We start from the raw sequence: 25,700 nt of genomic DNA, 5'->3' as shown, positions 1-25,700 counted from the left end.
AGTATTTATTTTTGTTCCCTCACAGAGTATTTATTTATTTTTGTTCCTTCACATAATTCAGCACAATTAAATTCAGCAAATATTTATTGAACACTTGGAGATGATGAAGGAAAATGATGATGTGAACACCATGTTCACATGGTGTCATCTGGTACAATGGAAACGGCATGGGATTTGGACTGAACCAGAATTGTCTTAAATCCTGGCTTTGTTAGTTTTAGGCATGTCATCTTGAGCAGTTGACTTCACTTTTTGAGCCACCATTTCTCTTCCTTAAATAAAGATATTATTTATAATAAAGGTTGAAGGTGCTTGGCACACAAGTTCTGCCTTTAGCAGTTAGGAGTAAAATGTCTTCCATAGCCAAATTTTAGTCTCAATATTGTCCCATCAGCAGGAAAATAGCCACTCAGTTCCTTTGTTCTTTTAAGGCATCTAGTCTGTTTCCTATTAAAATGGTACTTAGTAAGGGGATTCTAAGTTTAGAAATTAATCAGAACCATTTTTCTAAGGTAAATGCAATTTGGCACATTGCCTCCATTAAAGGAGGCTTGTGCAAAAATGACACAGTCTCTCATTTTTTGGGGAGCCAGGCAGATTACACAGGGGGTAGGAAGGCAAAAGAGGAAATACACAAGGTGGATAAGCTAAGGTTGTGTGGGTAAAGCATCACTTAGTTCATCCGGTTCCATAGCTCGGAGGACCACGCCTTTAACCATAGATGGCATATTTAACAGGGCACCGGGACCCAAGAACCAGGGAGGGAAAACAGCCAGAAGGATGCTCCCCTGTCTTGTCCTCCACCCTGGGTCATATGGAAAGGAAGGAGACTAAAAGAACTCTCACATCTTTTTCTAGATGGGTAACAGGTTATCTTCAGCTTGCACCCCTCTGGAGTGCACTCTGAGACACTGGAACTTCTTTAACCTCAGGACTTCAAGAAGTAAAGCAACTCATTTTCTTTTGCACAAGTGCATGGCATTTTTACTAAACCTTTGCAAACATTGTAAGACCAACCCAACTCTTTTAACAATCATATCAGGCGGGCCCAAAAAAGAATAGTTCCCCCAAATTAGAGAAGTAACCTCCAGGGAAACTGTCTGAGGATTCCCATTACTTGGGGCCCCTTCAAGTTCCCTTCTCATTATAGGACCTTAGGCAAATGAATAGAGACAGGCCAATTTTCTAATGACCCTGATAGGTATATAGAGGCTTTCCAAAATTTAACTCAGGTATTTCACCTCACAGGGAGGGATGTTATGCTGCTCCTAAACCCGACCCTCACAGCAGCGAAAAAGCAGGCAGCTCTGCACGCAGCAGAGAATCTTGGAGATGATCAATATATCTGTTATAATACAGCAAAAGAGAAGAAAGCAGATAGGGAAAGTGAAGAAATAGCAAAAACTCCATTTCCAATTGGGAGAGAGGCAATTCTGGTTAACAACCCTAATTGGAACCCCAATAACTGAGAAGATAAATGGAAAAGGAAGTGCTTTTTAATATGCATGTTAGAAGGTCTATGGAAAACTAGGACCAACCCTCTCAATTACTCTAAACTGTCTATAATAGACCAGAAGTCAGATAAGAATTCTGTAGCCTTTATGGAAAGACTGAGAGAGGCTGTACTAGAACCCACCTCCTTATCCCCTAATTCAGTTGAGGGGCAGCTCACCCTGAAGGACAACTTTATTACACAGGTAGCTCCCAATATTAGAAGGAAAGTACAGAAGCAAGCTATAGGACCAGATAGCACCTTAGGGAGCCTCCTGAAGATGGCCACTTCGGTCTTTTGTAATAGGGACTGGGGGAGGCCCAAAAGAAAGAAAGAAAGCTCAGGAGAAGGACAGAGGCTCTAGCAACAGCTTTGCAGGCTTGCAAGGTCCAGGATCCCCGAGGTGCATCCACTAGTTGCTATCGGTGTGGCAGGGCAGGGCATTTTATGAAGGAATGCCCAGGAAGCAAGACGAAGCCAGCTGGACCCTGTCCAGCCTGTGGCGGAGATCACTGGAGATGGAACTGCCCCCAGAGGTGGAGGCCACTGCGTTCAGGACCACTCTCACAGATGGTCCAGCAGGACTGATGGGTCCTGGGGCTCAAATGCCAACTCCAGTGGCTCAAACTGCCATTACAGCACAGGAGCCCCGGGTCATTCTGGAAATTAAAGGAAGGAAAGCAGACCTCCTTCTAAACACTAGAGCCAGTCTCCTTTCTCTCCTCTAAATCCAGGCCTCCCCTCTTCCCATAAAACGACCGGAAGGGGCATCTCAGGAAAAACTCTATTCCAATATTTTTCTTAACCTTAGTTGCAGTTAGAAGAACCTATTGTGTACACGTGCTTCCAAACCATTGTCATAATTGCTCTATGAGTGAAAAAAAAAAAAAAGCCTCCAAATTGACCCTAGGAAATAGTTTACCTGTTTACATGCCACATGATGAGGCAGAATCACTGTCCTCTAGGGGGAGCGCTTAGCTAACAAACAGCCAGTAAAGCAAGAAGTACGTAAGGCAGGATAAGCAGTAGTTGCTCTAAATAATGTCTCTCCCCAGGCACAAACACTTAATTAACTGAGATAATAGCTCTTACAAGAGCACTTGAATTAAGCAAGGAAAGGCAACTAACATTTATACCTACTCCAGGTATGCTTTCTTAGCTCTCCATGCTCATGCTGCCATTTAAAACGAAGACCACCAATGGATCTCCTATAAAATATCACCACAAAACTAGCAGGTTATTATCCTCAGTTTTCCTTCCACGAGAAATAGGAGGGTTGCATTGTAGGGGACATCAAAAGGGAACAAATAAAGTAGCCGAAGAAAATAGGTTAGCTGATCAGGCAGCTAAGTCAAAGGCAAGGAAGCCTCAGGGCATCAACATACTTCAGGCCCCTTCTAATTTAGGAAGGCTTCATAAGAGAAATTAAGCCCCAGTATTCCCCCGCAGAAATAAAATAGGTCACTTCTCAAGGGCATACTTTTCGGTTCTCAGGATGGTTACAGTCAGGATGGCAAACTCTATTTGCCAGCCTCCAGCCAACGGAAAATCCTTAAAATCCTTTGCCAAGCTTTTCACTTGGGAAAGGACAAAAAACTTATCAATGTGCTCAGAGACTGTTTCAGGCAGGAAACCTCTCAATTGGTTAAGCATGTAAACTCTCTAGCTCACTTCCAGTAGAAATTAACACAACCAGCAAGAACCAAATCCCAGGAAATAGAACCACCTTTATTTAACCCAGGAAATTTGGTATTGGTGAAAACTCTCAGCTCTGTCTCCTTCCCTATGTCAAGCTGGAAAAGGCCGTACACTGTTCTTCTTTCAACCCCCTCAGCAGTAAAGCTTACAGGAATCAACTCCTGGATACATCACACTCAAGTCAAAGCCTGAAGAGCTGAGGGAGCAACCCCTGACAGCTCAGAGGAGTGTCATAAATATCAGTGTGAAGAAACAGAGCATCGTAAGCTGAAAATCATAAAAGATAAGTAACTGAGTGAGGGCTACTCATCTTACTCAGTCCCTCTCCTACCTCACCAGATACTTTTTATTATTTCTAACCTTTCCTCTCAAAGTTCATCACCAGATACTAAAACTTCTTTTTAGTGCATATTTGCAGGGAGATTTTAATTATTCATAGAATCACACTTGTAACTTTGTACATCCCCAGAGGGAAATGTTATGTCTTGGCAAGTAAAGTTTTCAATGGAAATTATTTACTATGCCACTCTTGTGGGAATTGTTATAGTTATGCTACTTTTTGCAAAAGAACTATATACTGCAGCAACCACAATGTGGAATTCTGGTTGTAAAATTCTAATTTTTGTAATTTTTCCCTAATTATTATCCTTATCCTGCACATCCTGCACATATACCTCGGAACTTAAAAAAAAATTATTTAAAAAACCCATCAGAACAATATTTAAAATATTTAAGAATATGGGAAGTAGTAAATAGAGGTTCAAATGGTATAAGATCCTTGCATTTTCAGGGAAGTGCTTAATGTAATTGCATATGTTAGATTCTAATAAATAAAGACTGCATGTTGTAATTTCTAGCATACCCATAAAAAACTAAACTTATGATCTAAAAGAGAAAAAGTAATAATATAAAATGATCCCGCAATTAATAAAAGAAGGGATAAAAATCGGTTAAATAGAAAACAAATAGTTACATGGCCTGTTTAAATCCAGATATTCTAGTGATTACATTAAATACAAGTGGTTTAAATGCTCTAACTAAAGCACAAAGATTTTCAGACTACATTAATAAAATCTAAATATATGCTGCATATGAGAAATAAACCTTGGCTGAGCACAGTGGCTCACGCCTGTAATCCTAGCACTTTGGGTAGGCAAATTGCTTGAGCTCAGGAATTCGAAACCAGCCTGGGCAAAATGGTGAAACCCTGCCTCTACAAAAGAAATACAAAATTTAGCCAGGTGTGGTGGCACACGCCTGTTGTCCCAGCTGCTTGCGGGGGCTGAGGCAAGAGGATCACTTGAACCCGGGAGGTTGAGTCTGCAGTGAGCCGAGATGGTGCCACCACACTGCAGCCTGGGTGATAAAGTGAGACCCTGTCTCAAAACAAAACAAAACAAAACAAAAAAAAGAAAAAGAAAAAGAAAAAAAGACATAAACCTCAAATGTAAGGACACAGAAACAGAAAAAAAAAGAGTATAGAATAATATACTATCAAAATACTAACTAAAGGAAAGCAGAGGCTATCATACTAGTATCTGATAGAGTAGATCTTGAGACTAGAAGCATTATTAGAGAAAAAGAAGGTGATTTTATCAAGATAATAATGATAAATCAGAAATATATTCCAATTGTAAATGGGTATTGCCATAGGTGGATTTATGGTCCCTCAAAGTTATCTATGTCCTAAGTCCCCAAAAACCTATGCAAAAGGGATACTCAGTGGTGTGCTGTGTTGTTTGATAAACTGTGCATAGTATGCAGTACCCAAGCATGTTCAGTACTTGCTCAGATGTCCTGTTCTGTCTTCTTACAGAAATGTACTTCCTTTCACTTTTACTTTTCTTCACATCTGAAGCTGCTCCATTAGAAATGAAGCAAGATAGACAGATGTTTTGCTGATTATATTAGTTCTAACTCCAAACATTAAAATGCAGATATATAATCAATAATATACTCTCTACCTAGGATTTATGTAGCACATTCATTTAAGAGGTACAAATTAGCATTGCTGAATGATGGCCATGCCCTATGTCCATAGTAGAAGCAGCCATCACCAAAGTCTATGTCTCAGACAATGAGATGTCTCATAGTGGACTCTGGTCACGTAAATCCCAGGACTAACCTGTGAACTGATGAAGCTCTTGGTTAAATTTAGAAAAGATTTGGCCTTGAGAGCTGAATTTGAAAACCAGGTCGTTGTGATGTAGAAAATTGTTCATCCGCTGGTAGATTTTGCCAAGGTTGAACACTGCTCTCAGGTATGAGCCCAGGGTACTGGAATAGGGAAGATGGAACATGTTAGTGGGTGACACAGTTATTGGTGAACAAGTACCTTCCTTTTGTCACTGACCTGTCCAACTGGATGCTTCCCTGGTGGCTGAAGACACACTTCACGATGCTGTCCACAGTCATCAGGGAGACATGTTGAAAGAGCTCCAGACATGAGTTTTGGGCAATGTGTTCCTCTCATTTGCTGTGGGGCAGGAGATGAATATCATGATCATACACATGCCCCTCTTTTCCCAATTTCTAAGTTATTTGATGTCCCTTTTAGAGCTTGTTGGGGTTTGAAAATACAAAGTGTACACAATGAATTTGCCGTACTATGCCAACCATATAAAAGAAAATACCTTGTCGGTACTGAAAATGAATATTGTGCCCTAGATGCTATTTGTGACTTTGTAAGGGTGGGGCAATGGTTTTTTTTTTTCTCTTTTTCCTAAGTTGCAGTACTACCATTTATATAACTTTTATAATGGAAAAACTAAGCTGACAAAACATGGAATAAAAAACAAGAATTAAAAAACATCCTTAGAGAGCATAAATAAACAGAGGTTTTTGATTCTAGGAAAAGATCCCTGAAATATTTAATACTTGACAAGTTTTTTTTCCCAGATCCAGTGATAATTTAGAGACGAATTAGATGGCGGGGCGTGGTGGCTCACGCCTGTAATCCCAGCACTTTAGGAGGCGGAGACAGGCGGATCACGACGTCAGGAAATCGAGACTATCATGGTTAATTCGGTGAAACCCCACCTCTACCAAAAATACAAAAAAATTAGCCAGGCGTAGTGGTGGGCGCCTGTAGTCCCAGCTATTCGAGAGGCTGAGGCAGGAGAATGGCGTGAACCCAGGAGGCGGAGCTGGCAGTGAGCCTAGATCAGGCCACTTCACTCCAGCCAGGGCGACAGAGCGAGACTTCGTCTAAAAAAAAAAAAAAGAGACGTGTTAGAGATAGTTCTTGTTCTCAAAGATTTTGCAGTTAAGAGTCAAGACCAAAAATCCTCACCTATAGAGTAGGATCCAGATGTGTTTACACCCTTGGACATACCTGCCAATATCCCAGAGAATTTCACTTTGTCAAAAGCCAAATGTTTATGGAAATGAAGTTCTCCATTTCAGTATAAATGTTTATGCACTGTTAAGCTGTTATTAACTCTGTAATGTTAATTAATTAAATAATTCAATTTGAAAGCTTTTTTCCAAACACTTTACTAAAATCAGATGTTCTGAAAGATTGCAATTGTCATGGAGCCAAGAAGAGTAGAGAAAGAGCAAGAGGTCGGTGATAATGGGGGTGGTGTCTGTTTGGATGTTGGTAAGGGCATTGCAAGGAGAGGCACTGGTTGGAGCGGGCTGAAGGGGGCATCGTCAGGAAGAAGCCTCAGACTCGAAGAGAGGTGCATCAGTTCAGGGTGTGCTCTTCCAACTCAAGGAGGCTTGAGTTTGAACCCAGCTCTTCCTCTAATCTGCCTTATGATCTTGTATTTTTAGTAGAGATGGGGTTTGGCCATGCTGACCACGCTGGTCTTGACCTCCTGGGCTCAAGCCATCCACCCACCTTGGCCTCCCAAAGTGCTGACATTACAGGCATGAGCCACTGCACCCGGCCTGCCTTGTGACCTTGAACAGACTGCTTAATCTCTGCATCTCAATATCCTTACTAACAAAATGGAGATAATATAGCAAAATTGTAAGAGTGTAGTAGTATAAGAGGATATAATAAGCCTGACACATAGTAAGTGCTTAAAAAGTATTGGCAGTCACTGTATTTATATGTTTTGCTCTGATTTTTATTTTGGAGTGGGACATGGGCATGGTGACGAGGGTCATAAAGGATAACAGCATGGCACGCTGGAAAGCATGGGGCAAGTATGAATCCAAGGTGACGTGTTTAGGTGAACCCATATCTCTGAACTCCTGCATCATTAATAAGTCTTTGTGACTATGATTGGGATCCTGTGTGTAGAATTGCTTTACTCAGTGCCTGGGATCCTAGAAACTTAGTCTTTGAGTTGTCACAATCACCTCATTCAGGACCCCTGAAACAGACCTTAGCTGTGCTCAAAACCACCTGGCATGTCTGTGCCATCCAAACTCCAAGAAGGCAGGTGTGGAGACATACAACTGTGTCTTCTCTATGGGTTCTAGATAGTCTTGTGAAATCTCTGCACCCTCTTCTGTCTCAGCCAAAGCTAAAGCTCCCCTTTCTCCTTGACCACAAGGCAGTCTTTTCTCTGACCCTCTGTCTCTAGAAATCCTGCCCATTCTCCAAGACTAAGCTCCTGCCACCTTTCTTAGGAAGTCTTTCCTGACTTGACCTCCTGAACGTGATACACTTCTGTATGTCGGGATGGCTACTCCTATTGTTGTCTTTGCTCTTCTGCCTTGTGTTCTCCAAATGTAGTGAGTCTACTGGACTCACCCATTCATTCATTCAACTACTTCTCATTGAGCACCTACCCTGAGTCCATCCCTGTGAGAAGTGTTGGGTATATAAGACTGGGTCCTTGCCCTGATGATGATGGTCATGGTCTAAACATCAAATAACCCCACATAAACTGCTGTGAACATGGTTCAGAGGGAACTCAGAGTCTCTCTCGCCATATGGCTGGCAGCACCTCACTTCAGAGACCAGGAAGGAATGCTGTCTTCTCCTCTTACCAGCATCACCCATACACTCTCAGACATCATGGTGATGAATATTTTCAGAATGCTGATGTTGAAGCCAGGTTTCACAATTTGGTGGTGCTTTTTCCATTTAGAACCATCCAGGGTCACAAGTCCTTGACCTTATGAAATGAGAGGGGCAAATGTTTCTATCACAGGCCAGGTAAGTGAAGAAAGACTAGGCACACAGGGTGCAATTCCCTATCTATGACACTGGAGAGAAGCTAGAGTGGACAGAGCTCTGAAAGAGTGAATGAGCAGGAGTAGACCTAACCCTTTGGGAATTAAGTTCAAATCAGAAAATTTGTTTATGCAATGAACTCAAAAAAAGGTCCATCCTATCCTATTTGATGGTCAGATTCATCAGCCTCTGGATAAGAGTTCAAATTTAGGGTGGGTGAGAATTACCTGAGGTGCTTGATAGAGGCAGATTCCTTGGCTTAATCCTTCAGAGCCAGTAATTCCTAGGTGTTGAGGTAGAATCAAGGACTTTTGAGTTATAACAAGGGTCCCAGCTAGTTCAGGTCCACACTTTGAGAAATACTGCCTTAGACTGGCACAAAGTTACAGACTGAAGCAGAGGTGCTGCTTTCTTTCCATAACTTTTGTGCTTCTCTTCAGGCTGAGGATCAATGATGGAGGACTAAAGGGGCTTTTCTTTATCATTCCTGCTGGGAAAGTGGGTTTGAGATTTCCACTGAGTTCATAAAAGACTTAGTTTAGGAGAGTGGGTTCTTTCAAAGGGATCCTCAAGAGCAAGATTTTCCAGGGACAATTAGTTTGGGAAAACTGATAATGAATTTTGTGGTGAATAATATTAAAATCTCTGTAGGGTGGAAAATCTAAGGAGAGGGAGAGAAGGCACCCATGCACATTTGATTCAGGGATCTGGGGCTACTACCCGGATCCTGAATCTCCTGGTGTGAACTTGCTTAGCTGCAAAGGCAGGTTGCCCAGAAAAGGGAGGGGAAGTGTGGTGGGAAAAGGAGAAAGAGTGATCTTAAGCAACTTTCACAATGGCAACCTCTTCCAGGGCACCATTCTCAATAAGGTCCATGCTAGCAGGCTGAGGGACTCTCCTTCTTTTTCCATGATCTTCAAGTGGGGACTACCTGGGATAGTGACATCAGTTGGTGTGAGGAGGAGAGAATATGACCTCCAGGCCCCTTCTTATTCCTCCACCCCTACCCCTAGCTACACCAGAAATAAAGGACCAGTCCCAAACACGTAGAATAAGAGGAGACGCTATGAAGGGCAAGGCAGGATTGAGCTCAGGCTTCTGAAGCAAAAGCGAGTGTAGGTTGTGGTAAGGTGGGGGAGAACAGGAGCATTTAGTGTCTATCAGGAAAGTAATCTCTCCCCACACCTCTACCTCCACCAGGCTCAGATGAGAAAGGATCAGACACACATACTGATGTGGTTTGGCTCTGAGTCTCCACCTCAGTCTTACATCAAATTGTAATCCTCAGTGTTGGAGGGGAGGCCTGGTGGAAGGTGACAGAGTCATGGGGGTGGACTTTCCCCTTACTGTTCTTGTGATAGAATTCTCCCTAGGTCTGCTTGTTTATAAGAGTGCAACAGTCTCCCCCCCTACTCCTGGTGGCGATGTGAAGGTGTGCCTGCTTTTCCTTTGCCTTCCACCACAACTGTAAGTTTCCTGCGACCTCCCAAGAAGCAGAAGCCTGTATAGCCAATAGAACCATGAGTCGGTTAAACCTCTTTTCATTATAAGTTACCCAGTCTCAGCTATGTCTTTATAGCAGTATGAGAGTGGACTAATACACATACCAACCCAGGATTCAAGGATTTTGTGGATAATTGTGCTTTTGGGATCTGTAAAACAGAACAAAGGAGGCAAAAAATGGCATTAGGTGAAAATCACGAGTTAAAATGAGAGGTAACTTTTGTACGTTTCCATATTTCTTGGGAGTAACACAAATAGCTAGTGTGCAAGGTGGTTGGAGGCTAGTTTTTCAGCCCTTAGAATCCCAGGGAAGCCACAGAAGTAGAATGAGAACTTATTTATTCTTTCTCCACAGCACTTGGTGCTACAAGGTCAATAGCAGTGGAAAACAAAGTATAATTTTCTTTGTGGAAATTGAAATGACCCCACGATGTAAGTTGAAAAAACACATTTGTTTTTGTTGGGGAACTCTCTGACAACATTTTAAAGCTTCAATTTCTTTTGACACAGACATGTAAAGCTAGACACAGGAACATGACTTTGAGATAAATTGTAGATTTTACCCTTGTTGGATTTGTTTGAGAAAGATGTATATAAATGAATCAGAAGAAAAGGTAAGGGACATAACCTTGGTTTTACAGTTTTTGGAAAACAAGAATTAGTATCCTTCATTCATGCCATCAATGTCTTTATGTGGGATAAAGACAGGGAAGTAAAAATGGGGGAGAAAACATATGAACATCTAGGAAAAGAGAGGACTGTTAATATGAGATTCACTTTCTGCAGAAGTCCAGGTGAAATGAACCTGTAAAATACCTTGAGTTCTAAGGGTAGGAAGATACCTTACGGCATTCATTCTCTCAGGCCCTAGTGTATTCTCTCTGTCTTTCTCTCTGTTCATAGACTTCAATATAAAACAACTGCCCTCTAGACATTTCCCTTTGTGTACCACACAGACACCTCAGGGCCCCAGCAAATCCAAACCTGATCTATCCCTTCAACACCAGATAGCCTCCTCTTCCTCTATCCACTTAAAGACATGACTATATTCCCTATTCCCTGTCAAAAGTTGGGACCCCTTCTTAACTAATTCCTCATTCTCATCCTCCAAATCTACTTGTTGGAAGATAATTCTGGCATTTCTTCGGAAACGGTTAAAAGAGACTGATAGAATTGTTAAGGATGTTTCCAAAACTATTTTGGGAAGAATGTGTGTATGTTTACATTTAGGGCTAATAAGCATGAGCCTTTCTACTCTAGACATTCCAGGGTCCTAAAAAATAATGTCTAGGAGTGACATCAGCAAAAATGCTAGATTAGGAACTGTCCAGGGCCATCCCTCCCCAAAGCAAAAACAAAAATTATCTCGCAAAAAAACTGTTATAGTCAACTTTAGCAGAATTCTGGAAGACAGTTAGTTGTTTACAGCAACCAAGTGAGCACTTAATCAGAAGAAAGGCCACTGAAAAAGAATAGAAAAGATTGGTGGCATTGTAATTTAGCCTTGCCCCACATCCCTCTCCAGTGCCATGGCAATCTTGAAGATGGCAGCTTGCATTCTCAAGGGGTTCTGATTCCTGGATCCTAGAGAAAGCAGAGTGGTCTTTGTTCTCAAGGAATTTTGTTTGTTTTGAACTCTGTGGGTTTTCTAAAGGACTGGGGCTTGCCTATGTTTTACCTAACTCAGAATTCTCTCAGGGCAGGGAAGTGTTCCTCAAAAACATTGAGAAGCAAAAGAACTATCACTGCTTCCTGGGACAAAAAAGAATAATTGAGGCAATAATAAACACACTGAAACCTAGAAGGAAAAGCCGGGAATGGGAATTTTTTTTGGAATCAATGCTTTAAGATGTTCTCACATATAACAGGGTACCTACACATACACAGGGTAGACTGCATGCTTGGAAAAGACATGATAAGACCATAGGCTTTTAACTTTGACTAGTCCTTACACAAAGTGCAAGAAGAAAGAGAAAGCTAAAAAGGCAAACTTGTAAATGCCCTGATCAAATACTAAAGGTGTGCCCCAACACAGAACCAACCAGGAAAGACCTGGAGAATATTTTTATTTTATTTTCTACTTTTTTTCTTTTATTCCTTTTTTTCTTACATGACATTTAAAATGTTCAGTTTTAAACAAAAAAAATTGCAAAGCATATAAAAGAAACAAAGGATGTATGACTTATGCACAAGAAAAATAAATGAAAAGAAACTGTTATTGAGGAAGCCTAGATGTTGGACTTACTAGACAACTTTAAATCAACTGTCTTAAATATGCTCAAAGACCTAAAATAAACCACGGCCAAAGATGAAACAAAACCAAAATACTGATGTATGAACAATAGAGAATATTAACAAAGACATATAAGTTGTGAACAGAAACAAATAAAGTTCCGGAACTGGAGTATACAGTAACTGAAACAAAAAGTTTATAAGGTTTCAGCAGTTGATTTGAGCAGGGAGAGAAAAAATTAGCAGTTGGAGATAGGTCAATTGAGATTGTTGAATCTGAGGAGCAGAAATAGAAAACAGAATGAAAAAAATGAATGGTCCTAAGAGACCTGTGGGATACCCTCAAGCATACTAACATATGCATAATTGAAGTCCCAAAAGAGAGAAGAGAGAGAACTAACATTGAAGAAATAATGACTGAAAATATCCAAAATTTGAGGAAAGACATGAATCTATAGGAAAAGAAGCCCAATGAACTACAAGCAGGATAAACTCAAAGAGATTCACCCTGAGACACATTATTATCAATTTGTTGAAAGCCAAAGATAAAGAGAAAATCTGGAAAGCAGCAACAGAGAAGGTGACTCATCTCATACAAGAGATCTTCAATAAAATTAACAGCCTATTTCTAATCAGAAACCATGGAGGTCAGAAGGCAGTGAGAAAGCCAACTAGGAATTAAATATTTAGCAAAATGATCCTTCAAGAATGAAAGAGAAATTATGACATTCCCTATAAACAAAAGTTGAGAGGGTTTGTTTTTAATAGACCTACTCCACAAGAAGTGCTAAAGTGGGCCTTTCAGGCTGAAATGAAAGATCACTAAGCAGTAACTCAGAGCCATGTAAAAAAATGAACACTGGTGAGGGTAACTACATAGGTAAACATAAAAGTCAGTATTATTGTATCTTTGGTTTTTAACTCCTCTTTTTGCTTACATGGTATACATACACATGCATAAAACAACAGTTATAAATCTATGTTATGGGCACACAATGTATAAAGATGCAATCTGTGACAATAACAATATATAGAGATGGAGATGTATAGGATGAGAATTTTTGGATACTATTGAGCTAAATTTGTATTAATTTAAACCAAGTTGATATAGCTTTAAGATATTAATTGTAATCCCACATTAACCACTATGAAAATAACTAAAAATATATAGATAAGGAAATGAGAAGAGTAACATAAAAATGTCGCCATATGAAAAAACAAAAATTAATTAAACACCAAAGTAGGCAGTAATGGAGGAAGTGAGGAACATAAAATATGTATGACAGGCTGAGCACAGTGGTGACACTTGTAGTCTCAGCACTTTGGGAGACGGATGGGGAAGCATTGTTTGAAGCCAGAAGTTTGAGACCAGCCTGGACAACATAGTGAGACCCTTGTCTATACAAAAGAAAAAATTATCCAGGCATGGTGGTGCAGGCCTATAGTCCCAACTACTCAGGAGGCTGAAGTGGGAGAATTACTTGAGCCCAAGAGCTAGAGGATGCAGTGAGCTATGATGGCACCACTGCACCCTACCCTAGGTGACAGAGCAAGATGCTATCTCTAAAAAAAGGTATAAGACATACAAAAAACCAACAGTGAAATGTCAGAAATAAGTGCTTCCTTATCAGTAATTATTTTAAATGTAACTGGGTTAAACTATTCAATTAAAAGGCAGAGATTGGCAGAATGGACTAAAAAATGGGATCCACTAATATGCTGCTTACAAGAGACTCACTTTAGCTCTGAAGAAACAAAGAGGTTAAAAGTGAAAGGGTAGAAAAGGTGTTCTATGCAAACAGTAAGGAAAAGAGAGCAGGGTGATTATCAGTTAAATATACTTTAAAATATTGTGACATAAAGAAAGACATTATGTATTGTTAAGGAGTCAATCCATCAAGAAGATATAACAGTTATAAATACATACATATATACCTAACAATAGAACCCCACAGTATATGAGGCAAGCTGACAGCATTTAAGGGAGAAATAGACAGTTCTAACATTATAATTGGAGAATTCACTACATCCCTTTCAATAATGGACAGAACAATACAAAAAATTAATAAGGAAATAGAGAACTTGAACAACACTATAATTATGCCAAACAGACATGTTCTAAATGCTCCACCTAACAACAGCAGATTACATGTTCTTCTCAAGAGCGCATGGGTCATTTTTCAGCATAGATCATATGGTAAGTCACAAAAAAAGTCTCAATAAATTTAAAAAGATTGAAATCATACAAAAATACCTCTCCATAGAATAAAAGTAGAAATAGAATAAAACTAGAAATCAGTATCAGAAGTGAAACAGGAAAATTCACAGAACATGAATATTAAGCAAGACATGCTTAAACAACCAAAGGGACAAGGAATAAATCATAAGAGACATTAGAGGCCGGGCGTGGTGGCTCAAGCTTGTAATCCCAGCACTTTGGGAGGCCGAGACGGGCGGATCACGAGGTCGGGAGATCGAGACCATCCTGGCTAACACGGTGAAACCCCGTCTCTACTAAAAAATACAAAAAACTAGCCGGGCGAGGTGGCGGGCTCCTGTAGTCCCAGCTACTCCGGAGGCTGAGGCAGGAGAATGGCGTAAACCCGGGAGGCGGAGCTTGCAGTGAGCTGAGATCCGGCCACAGCACTCCAGCCTGGGCGACAGAGCCAGACTCCGTCTCAAAAAAAAAAAAAAAAAAAAAAAAAAGGGACATTAGAAAATATTTCAAGGCAAATGAAAATGAAAACAATATACCCAATGTTATGGAAGTCAGCAAAAGCAGTGCTTAATGAGATTTTTATAGCTTAAATATCTTCATTTAAAAAATAAAGTCCTTAAATCAATACCCTAACTGTATACTTTAATGAATTGGAAAAAGAAGGGCAAATGAAACTCAAAGCTACTGAAGGAAAGAAATAATAAAGATTACAGCTGAGACAAATAAAATAAAAACAGGAAAACAACAGAAAAAAATCAACAAATAAAAATTATTTCTTTGAGAAGATTAACAAAATTGACAAAACTTTAATTAGATTATCAAGAAAAGTGAGAAGAATCAAGTTACTACAATCAGAAATGAAAGTAGGGACATTACTATCAACTTATTATTACAGATAATAAAAGAATTATAAGAGGACACTATGGACTACTCCCTTGGACTCCGTGGTTGTCTGTTAGTGGGAGATCCTTGTTGCTGTCCCTTCACCTCCTTCAACCTTGCAGAACCTCACAAGTCCCTGTCATATTTGAGTGCAGCTCCACGTTGGCTAGGCTGATGTCCAGATTGGCAGTTCCTGCTAGGATCTCTACTGCCTGGAACATGGCCTCTAGCCTGATGGCAAGGCCAAGAGACAAGACTATTGTGGGAAGAAATGACTCCTTCAGTACCTTCTTCAGTGAGGCAGGTGCTGACAACCATGTGACTAGGGCAGTGTTTGTAGATGTTGAACCTGGAGTCATTGACAAAGTTCACACTGGCATCTACTGCCAGTTCTTCCACCCTGGGCAGCTCATCACAGGCAAGGAAGATGCTGCCTATAACTATACTTGAGGGCACTATTGCATAGGCAAGGGGATTATATTGACCTCATCTTGGACTGAATTTGCAAGATGGTTGACTAGTGCACAGGTCTTCAGAATTTCTTGGTTTTTTACTGCTTTGGTGAGGGAACTTATTCTGGGTTCACTTCTCTGCTGGTGGAATGTTCTTTCTGTTGATTATGGCAAGAAGTCCAAGTTGGAGTTCTCCACATACCCAACCCCCCATTATTTCCACAGCTATACTTGTATAATTCTATCTTCATCTCCCACATCACCCTGTGGCACTCTGATTGTGCCTTCGTGGCAGACAATGAGGCCATCTATGACATCTGTGGAGAAACCTTAATATTGAGTGCCCAACCTACACTAGCTTTAACTAGGCAGACTGTGTCCTCCATCATTGCTTCCCTCAGATTTGATGGAGCCCTGAATGTTAATCTGACAGAAGTCTAGACCAAACTGGTGCACTGCCTCTGCATCCACTTCCCTTAGACCACATATGCCCTCATCATCTCTGCTGAGAAAGCCTATCACGAACAACTTGCTGTAGCAAAGATCACCAATGCTTGCTTTGAGCCAGCCAACCAGATAGATAGTGAAATGTGACTCTTGCCATGGTAAATACATGGCTTGCTGCCTGTTGTACCATTGGTACATGGTCCCCAAAGATGTCAATGCTGCCATCACCACCATTAAGACCAAGCCTACTATCCAGTTTGTGGATTGGTATCCCACTGGTTTTAAGGTTGGTATTAATTACCAGCTGCCCCGTGAGGTACCTGGGGGAGACCTGGTCAATGTATAGAGAGCTATGTGCATGCTGAGCAACACCACAGCAGTTGTTGAGGCCTGGGCTTGCCTGGACCACACGTTTGACCTGATGTATGATAAGCATGCCTCTGTTCACTGGTATATGAATGAGTGGCTAGAGGAAGGAGAGGACATGGCTGCCCTTAAGAAGGATTATGAGGAGGTTGGAGCAGATAGCACAGAGGGAGAGGATGAGGGTGAAGAATATTAACCCTTTTCCTACAATTTTATACTCTGTTGTCTTGAGACTGTCCTATTTCTGTTCAGTGAAACTGTCTGTTCATTGTGGCCCTAAACTGTCAATAAAAGTGATGTTTCCATGTTAAATGTCAATAAAGAGGATACTATGAACGATTGTATGCTGACGAATTGTGTAACCTAGATGAATTGGACAAATTCTTGAAAGCACAAGGACTACCAAACTGACTCAAGAACAAGTAGAAAATCTGAATGGACCTATAGCTGGTAAGGTAAAGAGAATGAACTAGCAATAAAAAATCGCTAATAAAGAAAAGCACAGGACCTGGGCGCTTTGCTGATGAATTCTACCACACATTTAAAGATAAATTAGGGCCAATACTTCTAAAACTCTTCTAAAAAACAGAAGAAGGAGAGAAGGAGCACTTCCTAACTCCTTCTATGATGCCAGCATTACCCTGATGCCTAAGCCAGACAAAATAGTACAAAAAAAGAAAAGTATAGCCCAATATTCCTTATGAATACAGATTAAAAAATTCTTCAAAAAATACTAGCAAATGGAGTCCAGCAGGATATTAGGCAATTTTACATAATGACCAAGTGGGATTTATTCCAGGAATGCAAGAGCACTTTAATAGAATGAAGAAAAAAACCACATGATGATCTCAGTTGTTACAGGAAAAATATTTTACAAAACACAACACCCTTTCATGATAAAAACACTCAGTAAACTTGGATTACAGAGAAAGTTTCTCGACATGCTAAAAGGCATATATGAAAAACTTACAGTTAGTATTACACTGAGTGGTGCAAGACTCAAATCTTTCCCCCTAAGATCATGACAGAGACATCTACTTTCACAACTTACATTCAACACTGTAACAGAAGTTCTGGCTAGAGCAATTGGGCAATGAAAAGGAAAAAAGCCATCCAAATTGGAAGGAGAAAAACTACAGTTATCTGTATTCACATATTACATGATCTTAAATATAGAAAATCCTAAAAAATCTGCAAGAAAACTGTCAGAGCTAATAAACAAATTCAGAAACTTTGCAGCATACAAAATCAACACACCAAAATCAGTTGTATTTCTGTACACTAGCAATGAACAGTCTGAAAAGAAAGTTTAAAAAACTCTATTTACAATAGCATCAAAACATAAAATACTTAAGAATAAATTTAACAAACGAAACAAAAGACTTGTATACTGAAAACTAAAAAACACTGCTGAAAGAAATTAAAGAAAACGTACATAAGAAAAAAGACATCCATGTTAATAAATTGAAAGACAATACTGTGCAGATGACAATACTCTCCAAGTTGATCTGCAGATTCAATGGAATCCCTGTGAAAATCACATTGGCCTTCTTTGCAGAAATGGAAAAGCCAATTCTAACATTTGTATCATATTTCAAGGGAAACAAAACAGTCAAAACCACCTTGAAAAAGAACAGCAAAGCTGGAGAACTCATACATCTTGATTTCAAACTTACTGCAAAGTTATAGTCACCAAAACAATGTGGTACTGGCATTAAGTGTAGATATCAGACTCCAAAAATAAACCCATACATATGTTGTCAATTCATTTTCAACAAGGATGCAAAGGTGGTGATTCTGGCAGAGTGACCTGTGACATGAGAGAGCCATAGGCTGCTTGAAATTTTGCAGAAGCATGAAGAGAGGTGTGGAGGCATTTTATAACTGAGTGAGCCATCTAGGTAGCTGGGAGAATGAGGCAAAGGTCAGCCTTACATGCCAACAGGCAGTTGAGGAAAGCCCAGTGGAGGAATCCTACATACATCTTGCCACGGCCAAGAAGCAGCTTTGCAATTCCATGGAATTCCCACACTAGGGACCTGATGGAGAACTGGTGTCCACTTGCCAGAGCCTCCACCTGGCACTGGCCATTCCCAGAGGACAGGCATCATTGGTGGGCAAAGCATCTATGGTGAACACTCATCTCTGTGCAACACTGGCATTAAGCCAATTGTAAGCAAACCACCTCTGCATCCCCAACCCACTGTATGTTCACAGTGGTGGTAAGTGGTAGTCCTGGGGGTCTGAGGTAAGTAAATGTGATGGAAGCATCAGAAAAATTTTCGATGTAGGGAGAGACGGTTGCTTGGAAATGGATCAGAGAATTCTCTACAATAGCCCTCAATAGAGTCCTGACTATGATGTCAAGGAGGACATGGAATCTTTCCTTCTACATATCAAATGATGGATTTCCCTTAAAAATGCTTCAAGCTGTCCTTCCCTAATGCAATAGACACCCTGAGACTCTTTTGTTGCTGCTCTGTACTGGAAGCCCCTCTTGGTTTTTACCTTGTCTTTTCAGGAGAATCTTGGCATAGTTTGGGTCATGGACACTGAAGAACATCGTAAAGGGTCCAACCCACAAGGGAGCGGCACATGGGTATTTTTCCATCAGTTCATGATACACCTCAAACTCCTGTACTGGGTAAAACTGTCATAAGATAAGTCATGACTGGTTAGTAAATGTTGTCACCCCAGGAGAACCCCTTTCCCTTAGATGGACCACGTGCTAAGTTGAAGGCCTGTGGACACCACCCCATCAGACAGGTTCACAATTGCTGAAGGCATTGTTTTTTTCTCCATGTGTCTCCAGCACCTCCACAGAAACTTCCTGGCACAGGGCAAGTACTCAGGACCTGTTGCTGAGTGATTGGTCTTCTCACTGCAGCGTGAGCTTTGGAGATTTAAGTTCAAATCCCAATCTGACACTTATTCATTATCTAGGTCATCAGGGCCATGATTTCCTCACATGTATAATAGGAAGACCAAATATATTTCACAAAGCTGCCGTGAAAATTAAGTGAGATTATAAACATAAAATTCCTGGCACAAGGTAAACCCTTAGTCACCACCGATTCCCTACCTCGTCTTTGCTCTGGATATGCCCACTCATGCTTTATCTGCCTCCAAAGCAGCAAAGTCCCACATGCCTTTTACTAATTTGTGGTTGCTGCTCATCTTTCTACTTTCCTTTCTAATTTGCTACATGTTTTCCTATTTCCAGCTTCATTAGAAGCTGTAGCATCTTTGTATATTTCCTGTTAATAATTGGCTTGGTCTATTTCGCTGTAGAACACCCAGAGTCCTGAAAGTAGTAAAGACTTTGGCCTGCAATCAGAAGACCAGGGTTCAAGTTTCATTTCTGTCATTTATGAGGTGGGTAGCACAGGAAAGTTGCATCTCTATTTTTGGCTTCAGTTTTCTTACCTGTAAAATAGGAATAACAATATCTTTCTTCTTCATATCATAGAATTTTTGTAAAAATCAAAATGAGATTGGTGTGAAAGCATTTTGCATATTACATAATGACCCACCAGCCTGTGCTGTTTTTTTTTTTTTTTTTTTTTAAATACCTCATGTTTCTGTCCCTTAACCTCCCCAACAAATTTTCTCATCTTACCTCCCTGTGGCCATAGAACCAGGTGCAGGAAACTGGTGCAGGGCTCTGATCATCCATCTCCTCCTCTGGTACAACCTGATTACCTGAAAGAGCAGCAGAGACATGCAGAGGAGGAACAGCAGCAAGAGGGGGTGAGCCATGAGTTCCTGAAGGCAGAAGGGCTCCATTCTTCTCAGAGGTCCTGAGCTCTAGAGAACCTGAGAGAACAGAGCCAGGGAGAATGCAGGTCTCTCATAAATACAAAGGAGATGCCCCCTGGGCAACACTGGGCTTTCAAAATGAAAGGGACATAAGGAAGAGGAAGTCTAATTAAGCCTGCAGGGTGAAAACTGCTAAGATGTTGACCAGAAGAACTAGATTTTCAGATAGGAGCCATGTGCATGACACCTCATATCCATATGAAAGCTTTGAGGCACTGCTGTGCCTTTCCAGAATCTAAAAGTTCCCATCTGGTCATCCTTTGTAGCACCTCTATACATTCTTGTAAAAAATCTCCCTCTCTCTCATTCTCTGTTCTTTTTTATGTTTTTGATAGAATTTATTTTATTAGAGAAGTTTCAGGTTCACAGAAAAATTAAGCAGAAAGTTCAGGGAGTTCCCATATATCACCCCTCCCTTCCAGCTTCCCTGATTATCAACATCTTCCACCAGAGTATAACACTTTTACATTTAACGAACCGACAATGACACATCATTGTTGTCATGCGGGTCCATGTGAAGACACCACCAAACAGGCTTTGTGTGAGCAATAAAGCTTTTTAATTCACCTGGGTGCAGGCGGGCTGAGTCAGAAAAGAGAGTCCGCAAAGGGAGATAAGGGTGGAGCTGTTTTATAGGATTTAGGTAGGTAAAGGGAAATTACAGTCAAAGGGGAGTTGTTCTCTGGCCGGCAGGAGTGGGGGTTACAAGGTGCTCAGTGGGGGAGCTTTTTGAGCCAGGATGAGCCAGGAAAAGGAATTTCACAAGCTAATGTCATCGCTTAAGGCAAAGACCGGCCATTTTCACTTCTGTTGTGGTGGAATGTCATCAGTTAAGGTGGGGCAGGGCATTTTCACTTCTTTTGTGATTCTTCAGTTACTTCAGGCCATCTGGGCTTATACCTGCAAGTCACAGGGGATGTGATGGCTTGGCTTGGGCTCAGAGGCCTGACAATTGTCACCCAAAATCTGTAGTTTACATTATGGATCACTCTTTGGTGTTTTACATTCTATGGGTTTTGTCAAATATATAATGACATATATCCACCGTTGTGGTACCATATCGTTTCCCTTTCCTAAAAAATCCTCTGTGCTCTGACTATTCATGCCTTTCTTTCTCCATCCCATGGCAACCACTAATCTTTGTACTGTCTCCATAGTTTTGCCTTTTCTAGAATGTCATATAATTTGAATCATAGAGTGTGCCGCTTTCTCACATTGGCTTCTAGAAATCTCTTTTGAGCAAACATGAAGGGCCAGATTGAGGGGTTGAGAAAAGGGTGTCTTAAGCTTAAAAGTTTTTAAAAATTAAAAGGCTGGGGAAAAGCTTTCTATTTATCTTGGGGAAAAAAATCTATCAAAAAAATCAAAGAATTTCTATTGGCTGCACGTGGTGGCTCACGCCTGTATTCTTAGCACTTTGGGAAGGTGAGTGGGGAGGATTGTCTGAGCAACATTGCAAGACTTTGTCTCTACAAAAAAGAAAAAAAAATTAGCTGGGCACATTGGCACATACCTGTGACCCCAGCTCGTTGGAAGGCTGAGGTGGCAGGCTCACTTGAACCCAGGAGGTAGAAGCTTTAGTGAGCTGTGTTTGTGCCACTGCACTCCAGCCTGGGCAACAGAGGGAGACCTTGTCTCAAAACAACAACAACGACAACAAAAATTTACATGAAAGAGAAGGCACAAACAATTATTACCTGTCAACTAAAAATTTTTTTAAAAAGGTAAAGAGGCCAGGTGCAGTGTCTCATGCCTGTAATCCCTGCACTTTGGGAGGCCTAGGCGGGCAGATCACCTGAGGTCGGGAGTTCAATACCAGCCTGACCAACATGGAGAAACTCCTTCTCTACTAAAAATAAAATACAAAATTAGGTGGGCGTAGTGGCTTATGCCTGTAATCCCAGCTACTTGGGAGGCTGAGACAGGAGAATCGCTTGAACCTGAGAGGTGGAGGTTGTGGTGAGCCGAGATCGCACCATTGCACTCCAGCCTGCATAACAAAAGCGAAATTTCATCTCAAAAAAAAAAAAAGTAAAGAGAAAAAGAGAAAAGGTACAGTCCCAGGACAGAGCAATACTGAGGAAAAGTCCTGGTCTTGAAGTCAGAAACTTCAGGCTCTGATGTTCATATTCAGAATGCAACAGAGTATTCTAATGTCTTCCTGAGGTTGTTGGAATGGGAGATTTTTATACCATCATCTTTAACAATATACTTGCCTGTGTTTCTGACCTGTGTCTTTAAGGGTAAGAACTGATCTTTTCAAACAAGACCCAAAGTGTCCTTTATGTTTTTAAAACAGAAATGTTATTATTTTTGGATTAGATAAATGTTACTTGGGAATTATAAACAACTGTTAAAAATACAGAAAAAGCATGAAAAATTACAAATCACCTAGAACATCTATTACCTTAATCACACTTCCGTGAACCTGAGTGAGAGTGCTTTATGAAATTTTACACCCTAGGTGTTTTAGTGGCCCTAATATGTAATGCTTATAGTTTTTACCATTCAAAATAAAGGGAAAATGACCCCTAATTAGTATTTTTATGCAGATTGTCTGATATTCAGGAAGATTGCTGACATTAAGCAGAAAATACTTGTGGTATTTTGATATGGGATAGAGCACAATCTTTTTCTGTTGCTCCTGTTCAAGTGATGGGACTTTTCTTGAACTTTTGGGGGGAATTTACTATGCAGGGGACTGGGAGTTTGTCAGGATAGTTTACCTAGCTTCAGGGCTCAAAGACTCTCTCTTCTTTTGTAACTCAGGACTTTTCAAAATTATGGCCTCATAGTGATTTTTGAAATCTACTTCCTATTTCCTACTTTCTCACTATTGTAGGACTCATGTACTTCCTTCACCCCTCTTTTTTAGATTCTATTGCTCACAATTGTTCCCAATGTGGGACTCTGTCCTGGAAAGGAAATTTTCCTGATTGGTTTTCAGGCTTCTTAGGCCCAAGAGAATCTTATAATCACTAATCTTTCCCTTCCCACTTGTCATCCACCTTTGTTGAATTGTCCGTAGCTCTTTTTTATTTCTATCCTATTTGCTCTGCTTGTTTTGTGAAGGGATCAGGATTTTTAAAAAGTATACTTTAAGTGTATCATCCCATGATTTTTTGGCCTCTATGGTTTCTGATGAGAAACTAGTTATTAAGCTCAATGAGGATTCCTTGTGATGCAGGGCAGGTGAACTCCAAAGTGGAGCTTAGCTTACTAGGGTTCTTGGCTTTGTCCAGGAAAGAATTCAATGACAATTCAGAGGCAGAAGAAAACAGTTTTACTGAAGAGGCAGTGTTATAATTCTGGCAGTGTTACAGCTCCATGACTGCTCCTGCAGAGCAGGGCTACCCCATAGGCTGAGAGTAGCAGCTTAGGGCAGTTTTGCAGTCATATTTACACCCACTTTAATTGCATGCAGATTAAGGAGTGGTTATGCAGAAATGTCTAGGGAAAGGGTAGTAACTTTTGGGTCATTGGGTCATTGCTGTAGAATTGGGCAGTAGCTCCTGGGTGTTGCCATGGTAATGATAAATTGATGTGGCACACTGGTAGGTGTGTCTGATTGAAAGCTGTTTTCTTCCCAGCACTGTTTTAGCTAGTCCTCAATCTGGTCTGGTGTCTGAGCCCCACCTCCTACCTCATTTGTATGTGACAAATCACTTCTTTCTTGCTGTTTGCAAGATTATTTATTTTAACAGTTTAATTGTAATATGTTTTGGTGTAGGTCTCTGAGTTCATCCTTCTTGGATGTCATTGAGCTTCTTAGACACTGAATTTCTTAGATCTGTAGATTTGTGTCTTTCCTCAAATTTGGGAAGTTTTCATTCATTATTTCTTTAAATATTTTTCCATCCTTCCCCCTAACCCTCTTAGGGGGTTAAATGTCACATATGATATTCGTTATCATATGTGATCACTGATGTGTCTGTTTCTTTATCTCTGTGTTCAGCCAGTGACTTGAAAAAAATTTCCTTAAATATCTGGATAAAAAATTAAATAAAGAAAAAGAAAAGAAAAAAGTACTATCTATTTCTTTAAATTCTTTTAAAGGTTCTACCTTGGTGACAGATGCCACCAGGGAAGCCATTCTTCCCTGAAGGTGTTGAAACAATATGAAGCTTCTGTGCCAGTCCTTCAGTGAGCTACTAGACAGATCAAAACACACAATCCCGGTTTTTGGAGGACAAAGTCCTTATTGCCAATGCTGCACAAGTAAGCCATAGCAGAAATGTGGATCAGCATCCTCATGACTACCATGGGACAAAGGAATAAGAGATAACAGCTGCTATGCAAAATGCCAAAATTTACCAGCCTCATTTTTCACTAAACATTCCCGTTTGCTGTAAGTTTTTGGTTAGATTCCAGCATTACAAAATAATTGATTTTGATGGTTTTTGGTAGCTGAATAGTTGCTTTGATGGAGGGAATGATTCTTGGAAATTCCCTTTTTTCCAAGAATTCCCTACCATTTTCCATGAGGTCATGAAAATTTTATGCTAAGGAAAACAAAGTCAGACAATATTGTATAATTTCATTTATATGAAAAAAATCCAGAAGGTGAATCCACACACACAGTAAGAAAATTTGTGGTTGCAGGAATTTGGAGGAGGAGGGAATGGGAAGAAATGGATAGAGGGTGTTATTTGAGGGTGATGAAAAAAATTAAAACTACAGAGGTGGTGGTCACAAAACACTGTGAAAGCACTAAGTGCCACTGAAATGTACACTTAAAAATGTAATTGTATATTATGATATTTTCATTTCACTTAAGAAAAAACGATGTTGCTATCTTGCAAAATAGAACCTAGTTGGCAGTTACTTTTTTTCAGCATTTTGGTGACATCACTCCATTGTCTTCTAGCTAATACTGTTTCTATTGACATATCTGTTAGTTAATCCTTTATTGGTCTTTTAAAATAAATTTGTTATTTTTTCTTTGGGTACTCCCATTCTGTAGATTGTCTGTTTACTCTGTTGATAGCTTCTTTTGCTATGCAGAAGCTCTTTAGTTTAATTAGGTCCTATTTGTCAAGTTTTACTTTTGTTGAGATTACTTTTGACATCTTCATCATAAAATATTTGCCTGTTTCTATGTCCAGGATGGTATTGCCTAGGTTGTCTTCCAGAGTTTTGTAGTTTTGGGTTTTTACATTTCAGTCTTTTATCCATTTTGAGTTGATTTTTGTATATGATATAAGGATCTTCTGCATGCTATGTATGATGTTTGCAATCTTCTGCATACGGCTAGCCAGTTATCCCAGCACCATTTATTGAATAGGAAGTCTTTTTCCAATTGCTGTTTTTTGTCAGTTTTGAGGAAGATCAGATGATTTTAGGTGTGCAGCCTTATTTCTGGGTTCTCTATTCTGTTCCATTCATCTACGTGTCTGCTTTTGTACCAGCACCATGCTGTTTTGGTTTTTGTAGCCTTGTAGTATAGTTTGAAATTGG

General features: G+C 40.2%; 2 pseudogenes; one reads left to right on the top strand and one right to left on the bottom strand.

Annotated features, from left to right (window-relative positions):
- LOC112626621 overlaps nucleotides 1–20,210 on the bottom strand; it is an 87,317-nt pseudogene extending 67,107 nt beyond the window's left edge.
- LOC112621275 lies at nucleotides 15,910–16,620 on the top strand (annotated as a pseudogene).
- Nucleotides 20,211–25,700: the final 5,490 nt, after the last annotated feature.

Source organism: Theropithecus gelada, chromosome 1 (assembly GCF_003255815.1).
Source record: "Theropithecus gelada isolate Dixy chromosome 1, Tgel_1.0, whole genome shotgun sequence".
In the NCBI taxonomy this organism is placed as follows: Eukaryota; Metazoa; Chordata; class Mammalia; order Primates; family Cercopithecidae; genus Theropithecus; species Theropithecus gelada.
Note: the sequence above shows the minus strand (reverse complement) of the source record. Positions and strands in the feature narration are given on the sequence as shown.